General features: G+C 40.3%; 1 long non-coding RNA gene across 1 annotated transcript; it reads right to left on the reverse strand.

Annotated features, from left to right (window-relative positions):
* Positions 1 to 4,697: 4,697 nt before the first annotated feature.
* LOC130145756 (uncharacterized) lies at positions 4,698 to 26,907 on the reverse strand. Its single transcript, XR_008820672.1, has 3 exons — positions 26,528 to 26,907; positions 9,798 to 9,914; positions 4,698 to 9,610 (listed from the first exon to the last, which is right to left on the reverse strand). It is a non-coding gene; the product is annotated as an uncharacterized LOC130145756 (long non-coding RNA).
* Positions 26,908 to 27,390: the final 483 nt, after the last annotated feature.

Below are 27,390 nucleotides of genomic sequence, written 5' to 3' on the forward strand. Positions count from 1 at the left end.
TAATTGAAACACATTTTTCTTTGGATCCAGACACAAGCTGCATGAGCTTGATAACTTTCTCCCAGCAAGCTACATCTTCTACATCCTTCTAAGGAGGCATGTGAATACTTGCACTTTTTTTGTTACTTTCATCTCTCAAGTATTCCAAAGAAGTGTTAAGGTTCCAGCATGACCAAATATAGGGGTTATAAATTGTATTCCTACAAAACAGAATATGTAATTAATGGAATATGATCGAATAAAGCAAAATTGAAACATAGGCATGTTTATATACCCCTTTAATATGACCCTGGAGACTGATTGATATATAGAGATGAGAAGAGTTGGCTTGTTAATCAATTTCACATCCAGTACAGAGATGCAGGGCCAAAACCATGCATATTTTAGTATCCTTGTCTATTTTGGAGTTTGTGTGTGTACATTAAAATGCACAGTACTGTTTACAGCATCCACTTTTTCCAATCGCTGTAAACAGTACTGTGCATTTTAATGTACACACACAGACTCTGCTCTGATTCTCTTCTGTACCTGCTCTTTCTCTCTGTCCTTGCAAGTAGCATGGACTGAGTCCCACCAGATTGAACACAACCTGACACTTCTGCAAAATCATTTTAGGTGTTTACAGCCTAGCATACCCCACAGTGTATAGACACCGTTCCTCAGCACTGAGGTGTGACACTCTTGGCATCCTCCTTTCTTGGCTAGTTGCTCTGCCACCAGGCCAGATGCTCTAAATTGAGCAGCATGAGGTTCAAAAAGAATCAAGAGGCTTGTGAACATATTCAGAATTTTACAGCTCAAAAATTTCCTGTTAGCCTAGCAACAGAGCTGGCCCAGGCCAGCATCTACCACATCGCATAGCAGACCTGTTTCAGATTCAAGAAGCCAAAGATAGCATACCTGTATGGCTGGGTTAGAACCAGCTGTCAGGACAGGTTATATCAGAAAGGCACGTAGGAGCCTTGCACAGTGAAGTGGCTGTGCCCTGCAGTCAGGTGACCTGTGGTCTCTTTGATGGGGGTGTCACTCTAATCTCCCTTCCCCTGCCCCATCTCCTGAACCCCAGTGCTAACATCATACTGAGTACAGTGAGGGTGGTTAGGATGTTTGAGAAGTGTCCACCTGCCAGGTCATATCAAAAAAACCTACAGCCCAGCCCATACAACTGCCCTGCAGGTGTTGAAGGACCTGTCCATTGTTGTTCATACACAAGCTTCTGGGAAGGAACCAAACTCTAAAATGTACACTGCTGGAGGAAATTACTGCAGAGAGTGGGAGGTCACACGTAGGAACAAGAAAAATGGCAGTTGCCTTGGCCTTACATAAGTCACAAATGTCCACTGGTTTAGTGAAAGCCATGTTATCAGGAGCACCTAGTAGCCTGCATAGATGCTCATTCTACCATCTTGCTCTCATTCATAGCACTTTTGTCTCCTCCAAAGCCACTATATAGTAAACACACACATGTCCTTGTAAGTCTCAGTGTGCTCCACTGCAATAAACAGAACCAGCATGCCAGTATATACCTCCTCTGTTTTCTACAGGGACATCTGAAACATCATGAAAGTCTTAATCCATCACAAGTCAGATCAGCCTGCAGAGAGGCACAGTGAAGGAACACTGAGACTGTAAGACTTCTCATGCAACAATGTCGGGCCAGATCCTCATTCATTATGCTTGCTATTTCCTTCTTCTCCCACACTTTAACCAGGTGACCTCAGAAGTGCAAATATCATTTTTTCTGGACTCCCGCACACTGAGAGTTTCTCTGTACTAGTAGTTTAAGTATGCTTGGGACCATTCTTTGGCCGTGAACACAGCTGGTATGGAATGGTCTATACCCACACTGCTTTATACTGCAAAATAATATGGTTACATCCAAAATGATCTGTGAAGGATTGTCTCTTGTTTGTGTTAAATCCCAAGCTGCCTGGGAATTTTTGGGGAAGGAGCCAGGGAAAACCCTAAAGACATTCCAGAGCCTTTCTGAGATTTTAATAGTACAGACAAATAAGTTCTGTTCCCTGACATTAACTTAAGGGTCAGCTAATTTTATGTGATATCACTGGTGCTTAGTGTAAGAGGTCCAGAGCCCAATAAGCTTGCAAACAAGTGAGTCTTTCCTAGGCATCCATTTGCAAATTTACCATATTTAACATTAGGGTGTAGGTGGCCAATTACAGTAAGGTTATTGCTTTTCTTTAGGCCTTAATAAATCTGTTGTGGTTACTGTTTCCATCTCCACACATGCTGCTGGTGGGAAGCCTTTTGCCCAGGCTGCTGTAAAGCTGTCTGTACACCCCCAGTGCCAAGTCTTCTAATACAGCAAGAGCTGGTGAACAGTCCCATTCAGACCACGAGGGAGGGCTTTCTGCCTGAAACGTGCAACATGTCAGCAATGAAAAAGCAGAGAATAGGCACTGCCAGTCCCTGCTTCTTTGGCAACTTAGGAGCAAAAAGGAGAGAAAAGAGCCAGACAGGCAACTTCTTTGGGAGAACATTAGTCCCAGACTCAGTCCTACCTGACACGATTGCTTGAGCCTCTAGGCATGACATACAGACATTGCACTTCAAGTTGCCTCCATGAAAAAGCAAAGGTAGCCCAGCTGGGCACCTCTCAAGGTAACAATGCCCGGGATCCAAGCAGAATTTACTCCAACCACAAACTCATCTCACTGGCAATGAAGGCATAGTTGGCAGTGTTTCCTGAAGCTGAAAAGAGAAGATGAGGGGCTTCTTCAGGTCCCCTTTTCTATGCATCCTCATGTTTATGTCTAGGAACAATTTTAGATATGATTTTTTGTGCTATTTGCTATTACAGGTTGTGTTTGTGTACCATGCATCTTATCTGCATGTTCTTGCTCTCCTATCTTGTGCGTTACTAAGATCATTTTGTGTCTTTGATGTATTTTTCCCTTTCCTGTTTGAATAAACGTGTTTGAACTGTTAAAGGCATGTTGATCTCTTGTTTTTCAAAGTTATTATAGGGCTCCTAAGCCTTCATCTTCTTGCATGATGAGCTGCTGCAAGGCAGTACAGCCAGCTCCCATGGGGTTCAGGGTACAAAACTAGAAGACAGCATAAAAGGCAGAGAGAGGAATTGCAAAAGCCAGAGAAAGGTTTTCAGAAAAGCAGAAAGCAATGCAGTCCCACATATGCACTGTGTTTGTGAGCTGCAAATTTTGCTTTAACAGTTAGAGGTACCCCTGTTCAGGTATGCCAGACCTCAAGATCATAGACCAGGGGTCCTCAAACTTTTTAAACAGGGGGCTGGCACGCAGATGAAGTGGCAGGCAGTCATCTGCGGCTGCTTGGTTCCCCCCCCCCCCCCCCCCCCAACACCCAGCGAGGGGGGGTGGTGTCTGTATATACCAGGGGCTGGATTGAGGACCCTGGGGGGCTGTATCCAGCCTCCAGGCTGTAGTTTGAGGACCCCTGTCATAGAACGGTTTCATTAAGAAGGGACGTTAAAGATCATGTAGTTCCAAGCCCCCTGTCACAGGGCAGGGACACCTTCCACCAGACCAGGTTGCTCAAAGCCCCATCCAGCCTGGCCCTGAACACTTCCAGGGATGGGGCATCCACAGCTTCTCTGGGAAACCTGGTCCAGTGTCTCACCATCCTCACAGTAAAGTATTTCTTCCCAATACCTCATCTAAATCTACCCTCTCTCAGTTTGAAGCCATTCCCCCTTGTCCTATGCTCCTGTAAAAAGGTCCTTACGTGCCTTTGCAAAAGGACCTTCTCCAGCTTTCCTATAAACCCCCTTTAGGCACTGGCAGGCTGCTATAAGGTGTCCCCAGAGCCTTCTCTTCTCCAGGCTGAACAACCCCAACTCTCTCAGTCTGTCTTCATAGGAGAGGTGCTCCAGCCCTCTGATCATCTTCCTGGCCCTCCTCTGGACTCGCTCCAGCAGGTCCGTGTCCTTCATATGTTGGGGGCCCCAGAGCCGAATGCAGTACTCCAGGTGGGGTCTCGCAAGAGTGGAGTAGAGGGGGAAAATCACCTCCCTCGACCTGCTGGCCATGCGTCTTTTGATGCAGCCCAGCATATGGTTGGCTTTCTGGGCTGCAAGTGCACATTGCTGGGTCATGTTGAGCTTCTCATCCACCAACACCCCACAGTCCTTCTCCTCAGGGCTGCTCTCAATCCATTCTCTGCCCAGCCTGTATTTGTGCTTGGGATTGCCCTGAGCCATGTGCAGGACCTTGCACTTGCCCCTGCTGAACTTCATGAAGTTTTCACAGGCCCACCTCTCAAGCCTATCTGGGTCCCTCTGGGTGACATCCCTTCCCTCCAGCATGTTGACCACATCACACAGCTTGGTGTCATCAGCAGACTTGCTGAGGGTGCACTCAATGCCAGTGTCTGTCACTTACAAAAATGTTAAACAGTGGGTTCCAATACCAACCCCTGAGGAATGTCATGCTTCACTGGTCTCCACTTGGACATCGAGCTGTTGATCATAACTCTAAGCGAGACCATCCAGCCAATTATTTATCCACTGAGTAGTCCATCTGTCAGATCCATGTCTTTCCAGTTTAGAGACAAGGATTTAGAGACTGTCATGCAGGTCAGTGTTAAATGTTTGCACAATTCCAGGTAGATTACATAATTTGCTCTTCCCTCATCCACCAACACTGTAACCCCATCATAGGCTCTAAAGGAAGTTCTGAAGGTCACAGTCTTTGGTCAGACTGGAGGAAGAATGACCTGCTTTCTGTTCAAGGCAGGGAAAAGTTATGATTCATAGAATCATAAAATAGTTTGTCTTGGAAAGGACCTTTAAAGGTCATCTAGTCCAGCCTCCCTTGCAATGAGTAGGGACATCTTCAATGAGATCAGGTTGCTCAAAGCCACATCCAACTGGATCTTGAATGCTTTCAGGGATGGGTCACCTAGCACCATTCTGGACAACCTGTACCAGTGTCTCACCACACTCATCATAAAAAATTGCCTCCTTACATCTAGTCTGAATCTTCCCTTTTTTAGTCTAAAACCACTACCCCTTGTCCTATTGCAACAGGCCCTACTAAAAAGTCTGTCCCCATCTTATTTCTAAACCCCCTTTAAGAATTTAAATGCCCTAATACATCCTCCCTGGAGCTTTCTCTTCTCCAGGCTGAACAACCCCAACTCTCACAGCTTTTCCTCATAGAAGTGCTCCAGCCCTCTGATCATTTTTGTAGCCCTTCTCTGGACCTGCTCCAACACGTCCATGTCTTTCCTGTACTGAGGATTCCAGAACTGGATGCAGTACTCCAGGTATCTGCAGTATCACCAGAGCAGAGGGGTAGAATCACCTCTCTTGACCTGCTGGCCACACTTCTTTTCATGCAGCCCAGGATATGGTTGCCCTTCTGGGCTGCAAGTGCACACTGCCAGGTCATGTTGAGATTGTTGTCAACCAACACCCCCAAGTCCTTCTCTGCACTGCTGCTCTCAACTATTTCTGCACCCAGCCTGTATTGATACAAGGTGTTTTCCTGGCCCAGATGTAGAACCTCCCACTTGGCCTTATTGAGCCTCATGTTAATCCTTCTTGAACTTGTCCAGGTCCCTCTGCTTGGCATCCCATCCCTCAGGCACGTCAGCCACATCACTCAGCTTGGTGTCATCTTCAAAATCCTCCCTGGTGAAAAGTATTAGTGGGAGAAGGAATTTATCCACCAATATTGGTTTGCCTAGTTCTTTCATTGGAGGCATAGATAGCCATGAGGGAAGATTCTTTATTGCAGGTCTTAGCTTTCTTGCTGGCCAACCCAGAGTAACCATAGAGGAGAGGCTCTCTTCTTTCCACTGTGCTTCATGGTCCTAAGGTGTGCATGAGGCAGGCAGGCAGGTTGGGATTAGTAAGCGGATTACCGAATTCTGCAATGAAAACCTACAAACACCCCACCAAAGTATAATGTGGATGCAATTGGTTGGTCTGTGTTGGAACTCACTGTTTGCATGTCACAAGCCTTGGGAACCTGAGGGCATATTCACTGCTACTAAAGCAGTAGAGATACAGGTTTAAAACAGTATAAATAAGTACAGATTTACAAACCTAGAAACACAGAAGAGGAAGTCAAAGAATGGCAAGTGGTCCTTTAATCCAGTTTCTTACTCTGTAGGACATTATTTACCAAGGCACTAACAAAAACACATGAATCACTCATCATAGAGCTATGTTCTGTAATGATTCTTAATGAGATGCTAGTTAACTCTAAATAATTCAGTTGAGATGTGCTCCAGTCCTTTGCCTCTTATGGGAGGGTCAACAGTGACAGGTGTTTGTCTACTTACTGTGACAATGAATCTTATCAAATTTGATGTAGAATCACAGAAATGGATGTTTAGACTGATGGGCTGCTGATGGAGGGGATCTCCTTCACGTAACTGGGAGGCTGACCATGCTCTGCTGATGCTATAGGTACCTGTCCTCAGAGTGATTAGACTCTGTGCTTCCAGAAGACTCAACTCTGCATATAGCTGTTTGACACAAAACACCTGGCTCCTTGACCTTCACTCGAGTCTTAGAGTTTAAAATATTCTCAGCCTTGTAGAATCCATTTCTCTCTGAGAAGAGAACTGAGGGCTACATGCAGCCTTGTGATTTCAAGAACACAAGTACCCTTGTAGTATATTGGTAGGGTTTGTAGCAGGTTTTCTTAGCAAATGCCAGTATGGAAAAAGCAGACTTAGACAAGGGTCTGAAAAATAGAGTTAATAGTGTAGTCAAAGTTTTACACAGCTAAATTAAGTTCACCTATTTATTTTTATTTGGTCAATATTCTGTCTACTTCTTATCACTAAATCTGGTAGATAGAGGGTTGTTAGCTACTTTCTGATTTACCAGAGAGAAGAATTATAGGCTAATGATAGGCTTCATTTATCTTCATACCACTCAAGTACAACAGTTATAATATGGTTTTACAAGGGTTAGTGTCAGCTATGAGAAGTCTGATCAGACAGAAAGTGCACAGCCTATTTCCTTCACCCTGCTGATGTGCAAGTTTTTCCTCCATTTTGCTTGCAATGCAGTTAACTTTAAGTTTCTGGAATGAATTTAAGTCTACAGATCCTTTATAAATTTGGAAATTTAAAGCATTTCACATTCCATGTGAAAGTTGACTTGGCAGCAATTGAATGGTACACTAAATTATCACATATGAGATCACAGATTAGGATTACAGTTTGTTCTCTCTATCCCTCCTTTTTCATATGCTTTTATCTGTGGCAATCAAATTTGCTCCCTTTGAAGAACTTTGTTGAGAAGAACAGGAGTTATAGAAGACCATGAAATTACAGAAGACTACTAAAACTGCTTGTACATCAAAGCTACCAAAGGTATTGTAGAACACATAAAATTTTATAATGGAAGGAGAGGTAAAATGAAACAATTACTCCAGTAAAACCAGAAACAATTAGCTGATTGTTAAACCTTTGAAAATGTCCTAGTGGATATGATACAGGACATATGTCTGTCTTGTGGTAATGTTTAGAGAACTAAAATATAATGGCAGGCTCAAAGTAATAGGACTAGCAAATGTAGTGGAAATGGTATTGAAAGATGTACAGATTTGCCTTCAGAGACAGTCAAACTGATCCAATCTGTTAAATGCAGTTTTTTGAAAGCCTCTAAACATTATAGATTGTTCCTCCTATGGATAAATTGATTTACTAGTTCATGATTAAAATCTCCCAATGTCATAGATGCCTCCAGCTTGGACCCTTAGCCAGAAAATGAAAAGATGAGTATCGAATAAGCATTTAGGGTGAAAAACAGAGGCTTACTGCCTTGAGATGGAGGATGACACAAAGAACAAGATTATTGTTAAACCTATTTCAGTTTCCTGGCATCATTCAATTTTAAATGTCTAACAGACTGAATATTCAAAGTCTACAAAGGAAATCAGTAGAGCAAACTTGGAAAAGTGATGACTCAGCTGACAAGATGAAAAATCCTTGAACTGTAATGGGCATAAGCCCAGCCCAGTGACAAAGAAAATAAGAATTCATGGATTAATCTACCCCTTCATGTAGGGAGAATAAGAAAGTAAAGCAGGACATAATATGGCTACCATGGCAGAAAGCTAGATCAGAAGATGCCCTCAAAGCAAATGCTAACTTTCCTATATTCAATTGCCAAAATGACTTCCAGCTCTAACCTGGAGCAAACTAGATCATCGCCTTTTAAAATCTGCTTATGTGAGGACCTAATCATAAAATGATAGCACATCATACCCACATATAGAGCAAAATTTCTGTTGGGCACTTTTTGCCTTTTGCTAATGGTCATCTGGAGGAATCACAGCCAAAACCATAGTTTCACTAGAGCTGAGCATATCTATCTGAGTGTATCTACAAAAGTTCTGAAGAGACACTTCCCAGAAAGAGCTCTGGTTTTCAACAGGTTACGTCAGTTATAAATTAAAAAGATGCAGTTAAATATTTACTGTCTGAACAGTAGGATTATCAAAAATATGTGCTGTCCAAAAAACAAAATGACAAGGGATGGACTAAGACTCTCCTTTTCCATAGTTTGGTTTAGTAAGCAGGAGTTTTATTCAGAATGTAGGCATGTGTTCCCTCTTGCACCATAAAGAAAAGTCAATAAATAATTTGGTTTTTTACAGGAGCTGCAGTGATATATGAACCCTGACAAATACACAGAAATCTAGATACTTCTGAGGAAACAGGAATTGTATTATCTGTGCGACAGGGATGGTAATGATATTGTTCTACCAGTTTATAAGAAGTTGAAAATCAAATCAAATAAAAAAAACCTACCTGATTGAAGAAATGGTTTAAGAGTAACTAATCAGTATTCATCACAAAATATTACACATAATTTCAAACTTACGATCTGTTTTTTCTGTTTCGGTTTCTTTTTGCACACCAACCATTTGCAGTAAATTTCTATAACGTAACCAGGGCATTAACCAAATATATTTTCTGAAATCTCCCTTGTGATAAAGATATATTATTTTACACTCTGCCAAGATAAAACTTACTTTAAAATAATGCTTTTAATACGTTAGTCATATCTGTACAAACAAGGTTTTCTTCACATAGCTTTCTCTAAAACTTAACATAGACTGTACGTGACCAAAACTATACAAATGCTGCAATTGAAACTGTGGTCTTTTCATAATCCTGTGCAATGCTCAGCACTAACAATTCACAAATCTCATGATCCAGACTTCTCAGAAGCTTTGTGGTAGAACCACATCCCCTGCAACACAGGCACCAGGCATGATGAAATCAAGGATAATGGTGGGTCTTAGCTTTGATATTATACACATACATTTCGTTCTTTCAGTCAGTGAAAAAAAATACTGTCTATTTAATAACACAGTACCACTACTGTGGTTGATAACAGAATGGAAATTGCTATCTACTGATTCTCAACTCAAGTGGAGCAATAGATTTATTGCTGTTGATTAAAAGTTACCATTTACAATGATGATAATGGTTATGATCAAATGATTACTTACTGACATATAAAATGAATCACTGTCATCAGTTCTTTCCTTGTGAAATAGATGTTGATGTGGTACTGTAGATAATATTCACCTGTGCAACTGGTATTAACTGGATCCATTTTGACAGCCTGAGCAAGTGACTAAAGACAAAAGAAATGAGAAGATGCTATCATTTCATATATAGTCCTAATCAATCTAGAAGAAAAACACACCACATAAGAGAACATTTGCACTGCCAGCATCCATGTTATGCTTACTCTGACTATGAAAAAAAAAAAAGCCATCTGACTTTTATGTGGAAATAAAATACATTTTTCAAGTACTCACCTTTCTTTGGTACCTGAAATTATCTACAAGTCCCATTAAATGCTTGAAGATCTCATTATCATCCACAAATGAGCCACATAGAGTCTTGACCTACACTGTGCTTGTGGAAGCAAAGCTCTGTTCAGGACAAAAGAATGTGATCAGATCCTGCAATATCTATTTCTAGCTCTGACAAATTCTATAAATCCTCAGTAAATAAAAAGCATCAAGCTCTAACAAGTGATTGAGGCTTCATCTCTACATCATTATTAGTTATGTTTTGCTGCTAGTTTTGTAATGCTTTCTGCTTTGCTTCTGTTTTTGTAATGCTCCAGTTGCTTGTATGACTAAAGAATAGTGGGAGCAAAAGAAGCTGAGAGAAGTGCTAGATTAATTTCACATATTTTTCTCGATACAAAAGCAGAAAATAGAGTATGTGAACTCAGCAAAATAATTAGAAATACCTAGAACTAGGTTAGGCAACCCTAAAAATGTTCACCTCAGCTTTGTTCATCTCATTTCCCTTCAGTTAGACTTTCCAGCAGTTTAGCTCCTCCGTACTAGCCAAGAGAGAAGAGCTTATAATTGACTACAAGTGTTCATATTCACTCCTTCACCTTGGAGAAAATGAACTGCTGTCAGCAATTTAAGGTGATTATCAATTCCCTGGGTAAAGTCCTGCAGCCACTAATCATAGGCTGTCCTCACTTGTTAACACAACAGCTGCTGCTAACCTGAGAGAGAGAACTGCTGCCACATGGTATTTGACCAACCCACTTTAAGCCTTTTCAGGACTGCTAGAAAGGTACTGGTGTGCCGTTTGAGAAATAATTGTTTAAAAGAACAGCTTGTTATTATACCTACAGTTTTCTTGTAAGCCACCTTTCGGAAAAGGTGATTCTCCATGTCTGGCAGAGCTTTGGTATTGGAGCTGGGATGTGCATGGAGAGGTTAAGGTTAGGCAAGCTGCCAGAACAAAGTAGTTTTGCTCAGCACTGGCTTCAGCTCTCATACATCTGCTCTATAACTCACCAGAGTGCTACTGTTGTTTTTTAGGACTAGTGCCTGGACAGAGGCAAGTGGGGTATTTAGAAATATTTCTGAGGATCTGGATACAGGTATTTTTTTGGTTTACCAACAGACCTCTATTTCTGTAGTCTTATCAGGGAGACCCAAGGATACCAAACACCCGATGTTAAAGCATTTTTAAATGAATATTGTTGGAGAGATTCATTTGCCAAAAAAACCCCTATTTTTATTTTTAATATTTTTTATTTTAAAATATATTGAATTATATTTGAAACCTATAACTTTATTATAAAAAGCTGTTTTCTAATTAGCTTATTAAAGAATGTATTCACAAATAAGACCAGTTCAAACCCAGTTGTTTAAGTCTTTAAGCATATTCTTTTGTGCACAATTTTCAATATACAGAATTTCAGGTAATCATAGACAAGATAGTTGTGCATTAGCCACAACAACATATAAAGCAGGGTTAGCTAGTCAGAGATAAACTAAAAGCCAACAAGTAAGAACAAATCCTATGCTCAGATACTCAACTTTATGCAGGTAATTACTGTAATTTTGTCTATATCACAGATACAGTTTTAGATCTTTTCATTCGTCTGAAAGTGTAGTACTTATAATAAATACATAAAATATCATCCAAAGCAAACAAGATTTCTGAGTATGGAAGCAGTGATTCAGATACAGTTCATTGGTCTCATTCATTTTAATTATAGTCCAATCCAAAATTATATGGTTTTTATTACACCATAGTAACTAATTTGCCAGAAGTACAAAAAATGAGCAAAAGTTAGATCAGGGAATCTTACTGCAGAACTGCACAGTTTTCTTACAAAATATGGTTGCAAAAGATTGTTCTAATACTAATTTGTGTGAAAGTGTAAGTTATTTTATGGGTTTGAAATTGATACGAACTGTGATAGTTCTGAAATGGATAGCCTTCTGCAATTTTTAAAGCACTTTCCTTACCCTTGATTGATTTATTTAGGGTTCCTCTCTTGAGTTGTTTAAACTGAAGCACTTAGTCTGTGTCAAATGTTTAATTTGTGTCATAGTTAAATAAGCCTAGAAATTGTGAGCTAATGATGTAATTTGGTCCTACCACCCCTCACTGGAGGCTAGAGGATTTCTACAAACACTGAAGCTCAACAAACAGGGTGGCCCTGGCAGCACCTCAGAAGCACAAGAGGGTCTGTGAAGCAGATATGTTCCCACTGAGTGAACTCCTCTTCCTGTGGTTTCCCTGCTGCACTATTCCAGGTACTAAATGAAATCTGACTCACCCTGTTCTCTGCATTGGCAGCAGGCTCAGCTTGGAAAGGAGTATCTCTTGGCTGCCTTATGGCTCCAAATTCCCTCTATGCCAATTTTCAGCATCTTGCCAAAAGATCATTAGAGTGATTTTTTATTTTTTTTTTTTCATTTTGGGCTTGTAGGAGAAAAAGGCACAGTCCTAACAATCTTAAGCCACCTAAAAAATCTCACATTTTTTTATAGAAGTGAGGATCTGAAAGCAAGTATTGAAGTCTTAAGAAATCTGTATAAATCTTGGAAATGCATCATTAGCACTGGCCTTTTATATATATACACACATATTTGAGATACGTGGAAGCCTTACAGGTAGGTATTTGCCTGTTCAGCTGTTTCTTCCATGGATCTGCAGTGCTGCAAGGCAAGCAAGCAGAATTAAGCCACATCTGCGCTTGTTCCCATGACCACAATGAAGAGGCCCCAGGCTGCAGCACCTTGTCTGTGTCTCCAGTTTTTCTTAGTCTGCCACGGGCATGTTCCTGCTTTGTTGAGGATTAAGTTCTTAAGGCCATGAGTACAATCATGCAACATGCAAGCTCTTATATATCCTTTGAAAGACATCTCTGGCTCCTGCCCAGGCTACAGGACCTGTAGACCACTGACCGCTGTCAACTTAGAGTGTCTGCACTCTTCTCAATGCATTACAGCAAGCTACAGCTTGTGAGGTTGACAAAGAACAAGAGGCAGCAAAAAGCTCCAGGTATCTCCAGATTCAAGGACAGTAAAACCCACCACCCTGCATGGTTGCTGGAGGCCATTTGACTACTGGCTCTCCTAGGCTGTGCTCTTCAAAAGTGTGCCAGCACCAGCTGAATATCTGCTGGTTTCTGATGCACTAAAACATGGCAGGTGCCACCATGAAACTCAGTTTTGCCAGGTCTCAATAATTCTGGGAATGCATCATCAGCCTCTCCTGGTGATTTACGTTATGTGTTGCTAATTTCTGGGTACAAAAGGTAACCTTACTAGGTCTATCTCAGAAACTGCTCAGTGCTGGAGATGCATCACGCCTCTTTCTGTTTCCCTTTTCCCCATCTAGAAATGTATGGGCATTTCTCCTCGGAAGCTATTTCTGCCAGACTGCTATAGATCCATGGCACGGCAATCTGGTGTTAGTAAATCTGTTGTGGCTGTGGATGTAATGAAAGTCTGCAGGCCACCACCATCTGCTCCTTTTCTGTCTGGTGAAAGTCTGCACCATCCTGGACATTTTTGCTGTATTCAGGGAAAGCAGCACACTCAGCTGTTCTTGGTGGGATGTCACGATGACATTTTTCACTAGCCAGTGTTCTGTGGGCAAGGCTAGTCCCTAATACAATCACATGGGCTGAGAACCCACAGGCAATTCATGCACACAAGGGTGAGCCATGTGCACATCTACTACAGGTTTCAGAATTACTGCACTTTTTTTCTCAAAACCAGAGAACACACTCATACCAACAAAATTGATATCTGTGGTGTGTAGGTGCCCACCTGCATGGTGCAGATAGTTGTCCCCTCTTCTGCCAGAAAACTCCAGTGTCCATGGGGACTTCAGCTACAGAACTAAATCTGAGTGGCAACCGAGGTGCAAGGGAGCCCAATATGTCCTTTCTATGAAAATGCTGTCACGTTCATTGTGATTTCAGTATTTGAGTCTGTGCAATTAGGATAGGGAATTCTTTTCTAGCCTAAGTGGCTGTAGAAGTTAAAATGTTCAGCTAATTCTTCTGCAGGTCCTCAGCAGCTTGATCCTACCTCGTTGGGCAGCTTTATCTGGGAGCAGTTTCTAATTCATGTGTAACTCAATTGGCCCTTCTTGTCATCAGTCTTCAAAAATGTTTTTAATTCAGGAGCCCCAGGCACTTTAAGTCGGGAAGGTCCAGCTGGTGAGTTATTCAGATTTTGTGTGGGAGTGCCTCCAGAGTTTTGTCCTCCAGTGGGTGCTTTCAGTCCACAGTCAGGAGCATTTCACAGACTGTGACATGGAAAATTAGGTTTTGCACTCTGGAGTGCTGCAAGAAATAGGGTTGTGTAAATATAAGCAGATGTCTGCCCAGTGGTGGAGGCCTCCCCCTGTTGTGAAGCTCAGTGCTGATAATGCTGTAATTCAAATAAAATGAGGTAGAAGTCCTTCAGACCAGTGGTTAAGAGGCTGCTGCTGTTCGAGGGTCCATCTTACCGTGATGGGGCACAGCCTGCAGGCCTGTACCGACTTACATAGAAACTCTCTGACATGCAGGGAAGGAGTCCTTTTCCCATATCTAGTGCTCAGCTCAGCGCTTAACATGTCCACTTTGGGCACATATTTGCAACTTGCACATTTCACAAGACAAAGAAAAATGTAATGTGCTCAGTACAATGAATTGCTTTATTAAGGTTTTATTTTCAGGTATTTCTCAGGCTTCCATCTGTTGATCTGCATTACCTTCAATTACCTTGATGTTCCATATGGTGGCCAGACTTTCTACTCAAACATTCTTCACACTCTCCAGCTAATGCTTGGAGAATTTTAATTCCACACAGATTTTCACCTGAATTTCAAATAACTTTTTCCTGATTTTTTGCATAGACGCTAAACGATAGTTCTGGGGAATCTTTTAGGTTTGCTAGTAAAGCTTTCAAATTTGAAGATTACCAAAAGGTTCCATAAGATTTTAATCTGAATCAAAAAACAAAAATCAAGACAAAAATTGTAGTTTAAAAATGAGCATTACATACTTTATTATCTTTATTTTTCTTGCTTTCAGGTCTGCATACATTAAAAAAAAAGCAGGTGTACTTGTTTCAGTACAATGTGTTTAATTCCTTAACCAAGTGTTCAGCTGTAACATGTGACAATAACATCTTCTTTTAAGTTGATTGTTGGGGTTTTTTTAATACAGTTTGACAGGTAAGACTATGAAAGCAGTAGTTCATTATTTTATATTTATGAACCAAGCTGAGATTCTATAATATCCTGTCTTGATGAGATCTATTGTTGTACTCTTATTTCCTGCCCCTGTTATTTGACTGTTGCTGGAAATTTTACTCATAGATGCTGATGTGTTGCCTTTGAATACAGTCATGTATTGTTGCCTCTTCTCTCGGTTTGATTTATTTTGGGTCATAAATGGACATCTTAGGGCAGTCATCAGACTTTAATTTGACTGAACAGATCGTAACTGAAAATCACTGTTTTCCTAGAGCGCTGTTGAAAAGCAGCCAGTAATTTCACATTTAGCCATACATTGTTGCCTGTTTATTGCTTCTCTGCAATATGCACTACAATGCTTTTTCTTTTGCTTATGGCACTTCTCGTGTACATTACTATTGATGCTTCATGAGCTACCAGCAACAGGGGGAAAAAAAAGAACATGTGGTACCAGGGAAAACATAGAAATGCAACACTATTACCTGTACACATCAAACATTATGCTAAGTTGCTTTACATGCTATTAAAACTAGAAAGTCCTTTATGGGTGCTATTTTACCATCTTTTCTTCTCAAAGCCTCTGGAGAGCCTCAAATTTGTGAAGCTTTAAACTTTCTATTGCAAGGCTTTTTAATATAGCTGTATATTGGTCTTCTTCTGCTGTTACATTGATCTTAAAAGTATTGGTGACAAGGAATTCACTTGATTTGTAAGACTGGAAAGGTTCTATCTTCTTCTGCTCCTTGTTGCTGTCTTTGCTTTCCATTACCTTTCATTCAGCTCATACAGCCCATACCAATTTGGCTGGAGCTCTTCCTCTCCCGTTTCATAGATTCATCGAGGTTAAGGGCTAGTAAAGAAACTCATCCAAGCTCCTGTAGAACAGAGGCCACAGGATATTTGCCTCCACTGGACCCAATAACATGTGTCTGATTGAAAAGTGTCTTTCAGGAAGCACTTAGTCTGGCTTTGAAGGCAGTGGAAGAGGGAGACTGGCCTTGCCAACCTGCCGGCATTTTCCTGTACTCTCTCTTTTTCATCTTATAGACAATGTCATACAAAATGAGATCTTTCCTTATTTTGACTATTGTTTATTGTTAAGCACATGTAGAATTCTAGTAAAAGTGATGTATAAGAAAGGAGCTGGATCCCCAAAACTTTTTTTTATTATTTTAACAGTTCCATCAATAACAACAGCAGGTGATTTTAATGGAATTTACTTACTTTAAGGAAGCAAAGGATTCTGGCTGAGTTTTGATATGACACAATACGCATGGTCAGCTTTCATGACAAACTTTCAAAGGGCCAGAATCTCTTTACTGTTTTCAAAGAAACACCACCAGAGTGCTCTTCCCTCCATTGTAAGTAAGCCCAGTATCGCTGCAGGCTTTACACGCTGGGGAACATGGGACTGCACCATGCGCTCCTCTGCTGGGCTGTGTAGGACTCCAGGGAAACAGAAAGGAGCTTGGATTGCGCATTTTTTTCTCTAACTGTAATGCCCAGCACAGCAAGGCACCTTTTGTGCCATTTGATTCATCTCAGAAAGGATATGGGTGAACTGAGAGAACGCTTCTGTGTGGCAATCACTCTGTACTGCTGAAACTCCAAGTGAGCCTCTATATGGGAAGTTTAAAACTTGTACCATCCTTACGAAGGTTTTGAGCCTTAAAAAATAGATCCTTTGAATTTAATCCTTTGTACCTACCTGGTACAGTTTCTGATACTGTGAGTTAAAAAGCAAGACTTTGCTGTAGTCCTCAAAAGTCAAAATCCCTTACTAGGTCTACTCTATAGCAGCTGATGCTTCTCATACTCTTCCGTGCAACTACTTATGCACCATTTTCTGGTAAACATATTTTTTTTTGTTGCAGATGCAGGGGAAAATTCTAGTGTTTTCTAGCACATTCAAAGGAAAATGTTTTTATAGCATTTTTTTGTTGTTGTTATTCTGTGTGCATCTCATTCTGAAAAAAGCCCTGCAATGCAATGTCACATGTCAAAATCCATGAACTTCTAGATCTGCTAAATTAATTCAAAATTCTATAAAGAATGAAAAAAAAAAAAAAAGTATATGACCCTCTGCCACAAGCAGATAGATCTTCAGAGAAATGCATTTGTGGCCATGCCCTGCTTTGAAACAATCATGGTATGCTGTTGGGATGTAATTTTCGCTACTCATGCTTGTAAGTCAAGAAAGCAAGGTAAAAAGCATGGCAATAATAGCAGCTAGGTACAGTAACCATGCTGAGCCTCTTTAGGGAAGTAACTTTCAAAGATACATGTGGAACAAAATACCCGTTGATAGCACGTTGAAGTATCTTTTGGAAGTCTAGTAATAGCATTCATTTTCTGTAGTTTGGCCTGTAGTTCATGTTTGCTCAGACTGCAATCCCTTCTGCAGTTGCCTTATGTTATATGGGGTGGCTGAAAAGCACATGACACAATAACAAGAAAATCTGTTTGGAAGGTGGACTGACAAACTGGGTACGTCAAAAGGTCCCACTGCTAACATATCATATCGCAGCCATATAAAGCTGCCTCCTGTATGGTCAGCCAAATCGTACATTTTAAATTGCTTATAGCTTCCTGTGGAAAATACTTTTATTTGGAGCAAAACTTCAAACGCTGGTTCTGTTGTATCAAGAACCGCTGCTGTCAGTTACTGGCGTTAATTCAGAGAGAGAGTGAACTAGTGAGGAAGTTCCAAAATATCGCTTCATCTTCCAAAAATGTGTTCAAAACAACATCATGTACTTTCCAGCTGTAACCTCTCCTGCCTCTCTTCCCAGCACCAAGCGAGGGAGATATAGAGGACTGCTGGAAGAACCAGAGCAAACATGCACTACAGCACCTGATAACAAAGCATGCCAAGCTACATACTGTGCTGGTAAAAGTCCACTGATATTCTGAGAAATAGGAAACAACAGTAACTTTAACCTGAAAATCTCTGTTTTTTGAAGGTAAACAAAGTTTTAGTATCGGCCCAGCCTTCTGTGAATAATCTATACTTAGTACTCTTTAAGGAAAACTTGGCTTGACTTAAACACAGCCTCAAGTGAATATCAAACTAATAATGAGTGCACCTTCCATAAGCGATTGTAAATTTATGTATAATTCATTTGCAGTGAATTCCCCTACCCCTTAGGCTAAGCACGAGCTGGGCAGGCAGGCTCAGACCTGCCCCAAGCTTGGCTTTGCAAGGTGGGCAGGAGAAAAGGTCTTCCCATGCTGTAAGACCCACTCAGGACTAAAGGTCTGTCTCGGCAGGAGTCAGCCCAGAGCGTAAGGCCAGCTCAGTGCCTGATCAAATAGTCGTCCATACCGGCACAGACTTCCAGTTCAGAGTCATGCACGAGTTGGTGCTTATGCTGTGGGACAGGGAGACAGTTTTCAATTCCTATGCTGCTGATGCTCATGCGGAGTGGAGAGCTCATCTGGTCCCTCTGCTGACACTTTCTGCACTCCAGGCGAGTTCTGACCATCTCTCTACATTCCCATAGTTAAATCTCGTGGATATTGTTCAAGTGTGGTAATTTAGGCTGACCAGCGCAGTGACGTCAAGCCCTAAAAGTAGACTGTCCTGTTTCTGCTGAGCCACATTTAGGAGGAGCCCAGCAACAGGAATAAACGGGTTCATCCTATTTTACATTCTAGCCAAGGTATTCAGCTGCCTTGATATGAAATAGCTCAAAAGTAAATTTCCTTCATTGAGATGTAACACTGTAGTTGTCTTCAAAAGATCTGTGTCAGCAGCTTCTTGTTTCAAGACTTCATATTAAAAAGCATTATGAATGCTATTTTATGCCTGTATGTTCAAGCCAAGCATTTTATGGTATTTAAAAATTAATACGAATTGAAAAGCCTTTGATAGTGCAAAGCTCAGCATTCTGAATTTCCTTTTTTGCTCCTTTATATGTGCTGCCAAAATATTTGTTAACCAGCTGCAACCTTTACCCTAGTTTCACTGGGTACTAAAATAGTCTGTTGTGCTGTAGATGTGTTTCTCTGCTTTTAATTTGCTGTTCACGTATACTTTAACATGTAGTAACCAACAGCCATTTGTGGGGCAAAGGTAACCCATGGAATACAGCAAGAACAGCAGGAGGGAAATGTTGAAAGATTGAACCTATGTACAAGCAACATCCTCTGACATTTAGGCAAACCTGAGTTCAAATTTCTGAACGGAACACTCATGATCATGAATCACATCTAAAGCATTTTCTGTCCAATCTCTTCTTTATTCCCTATAAAATCTATATTCTGATTTAATGTGTAAGCAAGGAATTTTGGTGTGTATTAAGCTAAAATGCTTCAGGACCTCCACGCAGGTATGAGAAAATGAATGATTCTGATTTTACCTTCCTTAATGCAGCCTGGAACAGTTTAAATCCACCTGAAAATAGACAACACAAGCTAGAGTAGTTCTCTTAGTATGTATTAATAATAAGAAACAGGCCAAATGCTAATTCAACTAAAATCCCGCTGATCAGGCAAACTGAAAAAAGGACTTCAGGGCATAGTCCTGTAACTGTAATTTGCAATATGCAGCACCTTTTGTCTAAGGGTTTTATAAATATTAAAACCCAGAATGTAATCAGTCATTGTAGACTTGACTGAAAGGAGTATTTACCCTCAAACAGACAGCCAAGGTCACAGCCACAATTTCAGGTTTCGGGACTGTTCCGTGATTCAACTACCATGTCCCAAAAGACTGATGAGAAAAGGAGCCATTGCAGACTGGACAAGGTTGCCCAAAGGTAACAATAATAGGCTGCATCAGGCTGCAGAGTAAATGATCTGCACCATCCTGATTAGCCTGCAGACTGGAAGGCATTGAGCATCAATGTATTCCAGATTTCTAATTACATTGTGTCTCATGCAAGGCTCTTTATCTTGATGGCTGAAAGCCATATTTTAGGCTTTTTTCTCTATTTCAGGCTTTTTAATCTATTTTTCATAGAAAAGCAGGATGGGATATATCTCGAAAACATATTGCTTTATGTTTGTGTATGTTCTGGGATTCTTAGCAACATCAAGAATCCCAAACCTCCGTGGATATTAATGGCTTAACCGTGTCTGTTGATATTGAATTTACATGTGAGAAAGAAGACATCTCTGCTTCTAGAAGCACTGGGAGAGTTTTGTCCTTATTTTCTATTGTATGGAAACTCTCATGTCCATTATCCCTATGTGCATGTGTAAATCTTTTAAAAATACAATATTATAGAAGCGATTTTTCTCTTAATTTACTCTCTCTGTATGTATTCCTACACAGACATTCCACCTTAAAACTAAATGCTGAAAAGTTACACACACACATATATATATATAACTTCATTATTCATAAATAAAAATGACATTTTAAAAAATCCACCGTAAGACTGAAATCAGCAAGTTGCCAGAGGAAAACAAAATACTCTGCAGAAAGTGAAAAAAACCCGCCCTTCTTCCCCAGCCTTATGCCCAGATGTCAAAGGAAAGAAAGATGTGTTTCAGGCAAGCTTTCATCAGAAATGTTTTTCTTAGTCATACACATGCCAATCTTCTATATTCACATAATATACATGTTTTGAGGGGAAAAAATACCCACTCTTTGACTGATAGAAGAATATAATTTGTGAAGTTTCTAATGGTTATGTTTAAAGCACCCAGGTGGACTTCTGCAGACAGGAGGTACGTTCTGGTGTCTGTTGCATATCAACACTGAGTTGTTTTCAGGCTTGTTCAAGAACAGCAGTGCAGAATCCATAGTCCAAACACACTATGCAATTAAGTGTTATCTCCATTTTCTTCAATTCCATTAAGAAGCTCTCAAATCCTGCTGCAAATCATTAGTCTTATTTTCATTATCATGTCATGTACTCACAGAATTAATGTATGCATAGAAATGAAGGAAATAATGTAAGGGTTTGAAAGAAATAACCATGTACATGTGCATCTCTCACAGTTCTGCCTAGCTTGTTATGTGATTTTTATTTTGTTCAGTTGGTGGGGATAAGAATTCTTTGGTGGAATAATATGTTCGCTATTTTAACATGGACACAAGTGTAAAAGCTGGAAAATTCATTGCTGGGACCAAAACTCCTGACTCAACCATCAGGCAGTTGTCTCTTGTTCTTAAAATTGTCTTGTGTCAGTCCATAGTTTTATGAATCATATATGCTATAAAAAATGAACTACATTTAAAGAAGGTATTAAACCTAAGTTGGGGTAGTTTTGTAATTTTCCAGTTTACCTTTGATATTAAGGAAGGGTGAACTCTATCTAGTTTCAATAACAAGTGAAAGCTATTGAATTCTTCCCTACTTTGAAGAAACTGAGGTCTGTTAGAAATATAGTGAAAAAAATAGAAAGGAGGAAAGAAAATATCAGGTGAAAGACAAATATGTTTGAACTAAATTCTGCTTTTACCTATGTCTGCATAGGCAAATCAGTATGCTAGGGTGTGTCATGTTCCAGTTCCTCTGTACTTTACATAAAGACTGCCCCACACTGAATGTCAAGCAAGCTACATCACACAAAAGTACTTCTAGGGCTAACGTATGGGAGTGATATTTTGGAGAAGTAAGGGAATGCGTGAGATTAAAGGACATTATCTTGCCTGCACTGAGACCCTCAAACATCCTGCTCCTGATGGTCCTGTCCTGCATGAGCCCACTCATGCATTGACTCACCAACCAATGGTACCTCATATACAAGATCCAGAGCTTCTCCTCAGGAGTCAAGGCTAGTAGCCTTACCTCGGTGCAAGTCTCGGCAGCTAACGAGCCCCTCTAGGCACCAGATTGTCTCCATATGCAGCCTTGTGCTGTGCCTCTTCCATGCCAGGTTGTAGCTGGGCTCCTGCCACATCACCCAAGGCATGTGGTGGCCTGACTCTCACAGTGTTACCCAGCGCACAGAGCTTCATAAATGGGTTAGGAGAATAGGGAGAGGTCTTTTAATTAGCTAACCTGCCACTCCTCCATGCATAATGTTCAGTGTGTGCCTCCTGCAAGGGCTTTTCTTGTGGAGCAGCTTGTGCCCTACTGTGTCTGTGTCCTGGCTTGACTCACAGTACCCTCCCTAGACAGGCAGTCCTTTAGTACAAAAAAAAGACAGTTCTAGAGGGGTATTAGTTAGCTCTGATTGCTTTCTGAGCTGGCTAACAGATTAGCAGGCTTAATAACCGTGTCCTGCTAACATGATTCATCACACAGCTCATGAACACCTGGTCTGCGGCCAGGGCAGGGTGAGCACAGGGTACGTGTGTGCGCATGTTGTGTAGCCGTAGCCAAAAACACGCACAGGGAAAGGTGGCAGGAAGTTCCTAGCAAGATTTAAATTAACACTTTAGCTTTCTGTTTTGTAACTCATAAAGATAGGTAACTCATTACATGAGTTTAATTATGAAATAGGCCCACAAAATTTGCTAAAATTGGGAAAAGAGTATGGCCAGTATCACAGTCTCCATATGTAAAGCACTCTCCTGAGAGTGTTCTGCTCTTGTGTGATATATGCTTGCCGCAAAGAGAAAGGGAATAAACCTTTTTTTCTCTATCAAGCAATGGCAGGGAAAGAAGCCGGAGCTTATACTGCAGCAAGAGATAAACTCTCTAATGGCCAGATCATTGAGTAATGGAGTAGACCGCCCAGGGAGCTATAGTGTCTCCCTCACTAGGGTTTTTTTTTTTCAGCAGGACATAACACAGCCGTCTGTCAGGGATGATTTATATATAGTTTGTCCTGCCTTGGAGCAGGGGATAGACTAACTGACCTTCTCGGATCCCTTCCAGACCTGTTTTCTGTGATTCCCCATATTAAGACACTTCTGTAGTTGTGAGGGATGTTTTTACATACTGTATTTCCTTTGTATTCTGGGGGCATTATCCTTAACTCTTATAATTTATCTTTTTTCCTCAAACCAATACCATTTCATTAAGTGTAATGATAATTTAATGCACATTTCTTCATCCCATATATACAGCATTCTCATTCATCTGCAGTACTGGAACATAGTCACCCTTAGCTTTCCTTTTAATCTACAGTTCAAAACTCTGCCAGAGTCCAGGGTCAGGACCCTGCCCTATTCTGCCAAAACAGCAAAGGTGAAGGACAGAGCTGATCAACTAACAGAGGTGATTGTTTGCGTGTTGTTAATTGAAGTTGGAAATGAAAGCCAAGCTGAAATGTAAGAAAAAGCTGTGGCACATCAAATGGGAAAAAGGCAAGCCATTAAATGTTTTCTGTGATGACTGGGTGATGCACTGACCTGTGGTGGACTGCAGCATCTTTGACAATGGTGAAAAAAAGACCATTTTTCTTGTCCACAGCAGTGTAGGACTGAACCCAGTGATTCAGCTGGTTATCTTAAATCATTTATTCCAACTGCACACTGAGATAGGCAAAGGCAGACAATTTCAAGCAAGTAATTTCTAAAGTTCTCCAAGATACCTTGAAAGCAAAAGTAAAATCTGTTTAATACACAGTGCCATAGGCAACACCTCCAGTTCATTACCAGTCTCTGAGTCTTATCGTCTTCAAAGATGTTCAGGGTATTTTAAATGGTAATTATCAATTTCTGTTGACCGTTTAATAATCCTGACTCAGCTTTTCTCTGTTGTTCACAACTTACCTTGTGTTAGACATTTAATTCTCTTTTATGTTATGCAGTTCACTCTCAGGACACCTCACACAAGAAAAACCAGTAAGAATCAGATTTTGCATGCTATTCAGGTGCTGTGTTGTAAACAGGATATCGTGGCAGATTCTTGTTGCCATTGAGATAGTTCTAACACATTGACAAATTAATTGATGACACTACCATGGTGTTTTCTGCTCAAAAACTCTTGTCACTGCCATGAACATAAGCCAGTTCCAGCTGTTTTCTTTTAAAGCATGTAGATGATCTGTGAGCTATTTATAGAAAAACAACGCTAGGAATATTATGTTAAGAGTAACTGTGACCCAGTAACACTAACTACTTATGAAACACCCATTGCAGATCTCCATAATATTTATGTAAAAACTAAAATAGGTATGTATGAATAAGTATATGCATGCTTAGAGTTTAGGAGAGTCTTTATCATCATTTTGTTCTTGAAAATACAGGAAAGAGGGCAGAGTTGCACTGATTGGTGTGTAATGACTCATAGCACTGAGTTAACTTCAGTCCATACCAAAATGCTATTGCTTTACCTTTTTCCCCATGATCTTGTCTGATTGGAATGAGACCTTTTGATTATGGAGCAAACATTTTCTGGTCTTTGAAATACAGGGGAGCTTCTGAAGTCAGGAACAATTTTTCCCATCTTTCTCCCACTGCAGACCAAAGAAAATTAGAGCCAGGTCATGTTTATTATTGCTTGTTGTTGCTCCTTCTCCTGCCTAAGTTTGTATCAGAACTTGTATTGTCCTTAAAGGCTAATAACACTTGATGTCAAGTGGGAGGAAAAAGAGCCTATTTCATATGCATGACCCGATAAAGAGGGCATGTCATTTAAGGTGAGCTGGCACCTGCAAGTAGAGCTAGTGTGAGATCACTGGCTGCATTTATACTTATCATTAAAATAGAACAGGGTCTGTTTTCTGGGAAAGAGCATGGCGTGTTTTCTAACTGTGTGGATATACTATCTTCTTTCCAGAGCAGGTTGCTTCATTTATGCTGACCTGTGGGTAGAAACCCTGGTCTACACCAACCCCAGCACCACATCCAGGAATTGTGTGGGAGAGACTAGTTGCCCTGGACTGAAGCTATGCCAGGAAGCATGCTAACAATTAAATTAATTTTTTTATTTAGTTCAACAACGTGCTATAATTACGTGACAATTCTTAAGCTGGTTTCCTTGCCCTGTGTCATTAACTTGAGTAGCTGTACAGTCAGTTTGTACACAAAACAGAAGTGCTAGAAGGGATACAAAATTTTGTATTGACAGCATGTAAAGAAGGGGCTCTATCTGTCACAGTAACAGCAGCAGCCCTGCTGCTACCATTTTCTTTCATTGGAAGTGCTCCCTCTGGATCCATATCAACACCATGGAAGGACGTACACCTAAGGGACAGAACCAAGCCTAACAGGATTTACAGGCATACAGGAGTTTCAAACCTGTATGAAAATAAAATAAATAAATAAATAAAAACTCACAAACTTTTTCAGTCTGCAATATCTGGTGTGAGCTATACCTCTCCATTTACTTGTCCTTGTATAAACAAAAAGGAAGACACAGGCATGCTCCAAGGACCCACCATTTACAGCCTGGCAATTTACTTAAAAGTTGCTGTGGGTGAATGTCTGATCTTCAGGCAAGTACCACAGTTCATTTTCTCGACTGGACCAGAGTGTATATTATTTGAATTTCAACAGATACTTTCCGATTTCTTTCCTGATATTTTAACAAAATTAAATGTTGCTGACTATTTTTATTACTATAAGGGATCTTGGATAATAATCCAATTTATAAAGATTTGTATTTGATTTACTAGTTCAAAACAAGAAATCAATACAGTTTATCAACAGATGAATTAATGGCTTCATATTACATACTTTGTATATCTACTTAACAGATAAAGGCTTTGATCTCCTACTGTACCCATGTGGGGAATCTGAGGCTGTGGGTCTTCTAAAAGGCAGGTTGCTGGCCTCTGAAGTACCAGCCCACACGTATTTTAAAATTGCCATAAATTTTAAAAATGCCAAAAAAATGAATAAAGGCTTTCTTGCATGGCACAGTTCTTCCTTTTCTTGTCCCCATTCTGCCTCACCCAGAATTTTACCAAACACTGCCCATTTCTCTTTCAGACAGAGGCAGTGTAGCAGCACACCTCCAGGGTGGCAGGGCCTTCACCAGCAGATACATGACAGTAAAGGGTTTGCTGGCCCCACAGTTGTTCTTCACTGCCATCATTAGTCCCTGTAAGGTCACTCTGTAATGCTTCAGAGTTTGCTCTCTGTGTTTATAACGCTTAGTATAATTAAATAATAATAGTAATATTCTGTGCAATCTGCAACATACTGCTGGTTCTGATCTTACAGCCTTTTCTCATGGGAATTGCAGGCTGAAATTTGCCAAGAGTTTGCATTTGCTTTTATTTACATACTGCCACTAATGTTAAGATTTCCCACACTTCAACATTTAAGAAAAAAAGCCCTGAACTACATTCCCCTCTCATTTGATCGCTTTGGATCTCCAGAACGTCTTTCCCTTTCAATTTCTATCAAACTTTTTGACAAAACCAAAGTAATTGGGGTACAAAAATAATGTAAGCAATGGAATATTTTTTTGTTATTTCAATCTGATACTTATACCGTAGTCATCAGTTTTGAAATTAAGGTTATTAGCCTCCAAAGCATACATATTCAACACAATGTGGCAATGTAGTTGCACCCTTATTAGCATTAATGAAATGCTCATCACTAACTCCCTTATCTTAAAGCTGAATACCTTATGCTTTTTTGTGTTTCTCTGTTTTTATTTCATTTCCCAATAGTCATAATACATGTTATAAACACTAGCAGGGCTTTGGGAACCGGCTGATTCACCTGCTCAGTTCTGAAGGTGCAGAGATTCCTCACCAGGGCTGCACGGAGAAAACCCAGTCAGGAATAGAAAGGACAGGAAAAAGAAAAAAAAACCCAAACAGGTCCCCGGGTATATGGGACAGTTATTTGTCCCTTATGCTCTTTCAACAAAAAACAAACAATCTAAATCACCTTGAAAAGATTAAGGCTGACAAAGAGCAGTTGTTCTTTTTATGGTGAACCAGCCTCAACACAAAAAAAAGTTATGAAAAAAGTGAGCCTTGGGAGCAGAAAAGATACCATGATACAGATATTAAGCTTGATGGCAGATGTATGCTGCAGTGAATTCTATCCCAGAGGGATTCTGTTTGCATGGATCACTTATATGCTGTATTAGTTTGCAATTGTTCTGATGTTTTAAAGACAGTTTGTTTTGATTATATTTAGGTTTAAAGTTTCTTTTTTTATTAAACAAAAAAATGTAATAAACAAAGACAGCAGCTAGTACTGACCCCTGCATGCTGAAATACTAGAGCTTTTCACAGTGCTGACTTATGCAATATGAGACTGAAATTAAGAAATAACAAACAGAACTGTTTAAATGTTTATTTTTACAGCACAGCTGTCTATTGCAAAATGTTCTTTGGTCAAAACCACAATGTTCATTTTGAGTATGTTTCTAGTGGGAAATTATTAGACTTATTCAAACTCAAAACACAGTGTTTAGTATTGTTTTCTCTCTAAATTTCCATCCAAAATCTTAAATTCCATGCCATAAATGGGAATTTCAAGTTAGCGTCATTACAGCAGGCATTACCAGAATTAAGCATTTGGACATAACTAGGGAGAAGAAGGCATTTTAGCATGATCATTTAGATGTTTCA

This window comes from Falco biarmicus, chromosome 3 (genome assembly GCF_023638135.1).
Source record: "Falco biarmicus isolate bFalBia1 chromosome 3, bFalBia1.pri, whole genome shotgun sequence".
Classification (NCBI taxonomy): domain Eukaryota; kingdom Metazoa; phylum Chordata; class Aves; order Falconiformes; family Falconidae; genus Falco; species Falco biarmicus.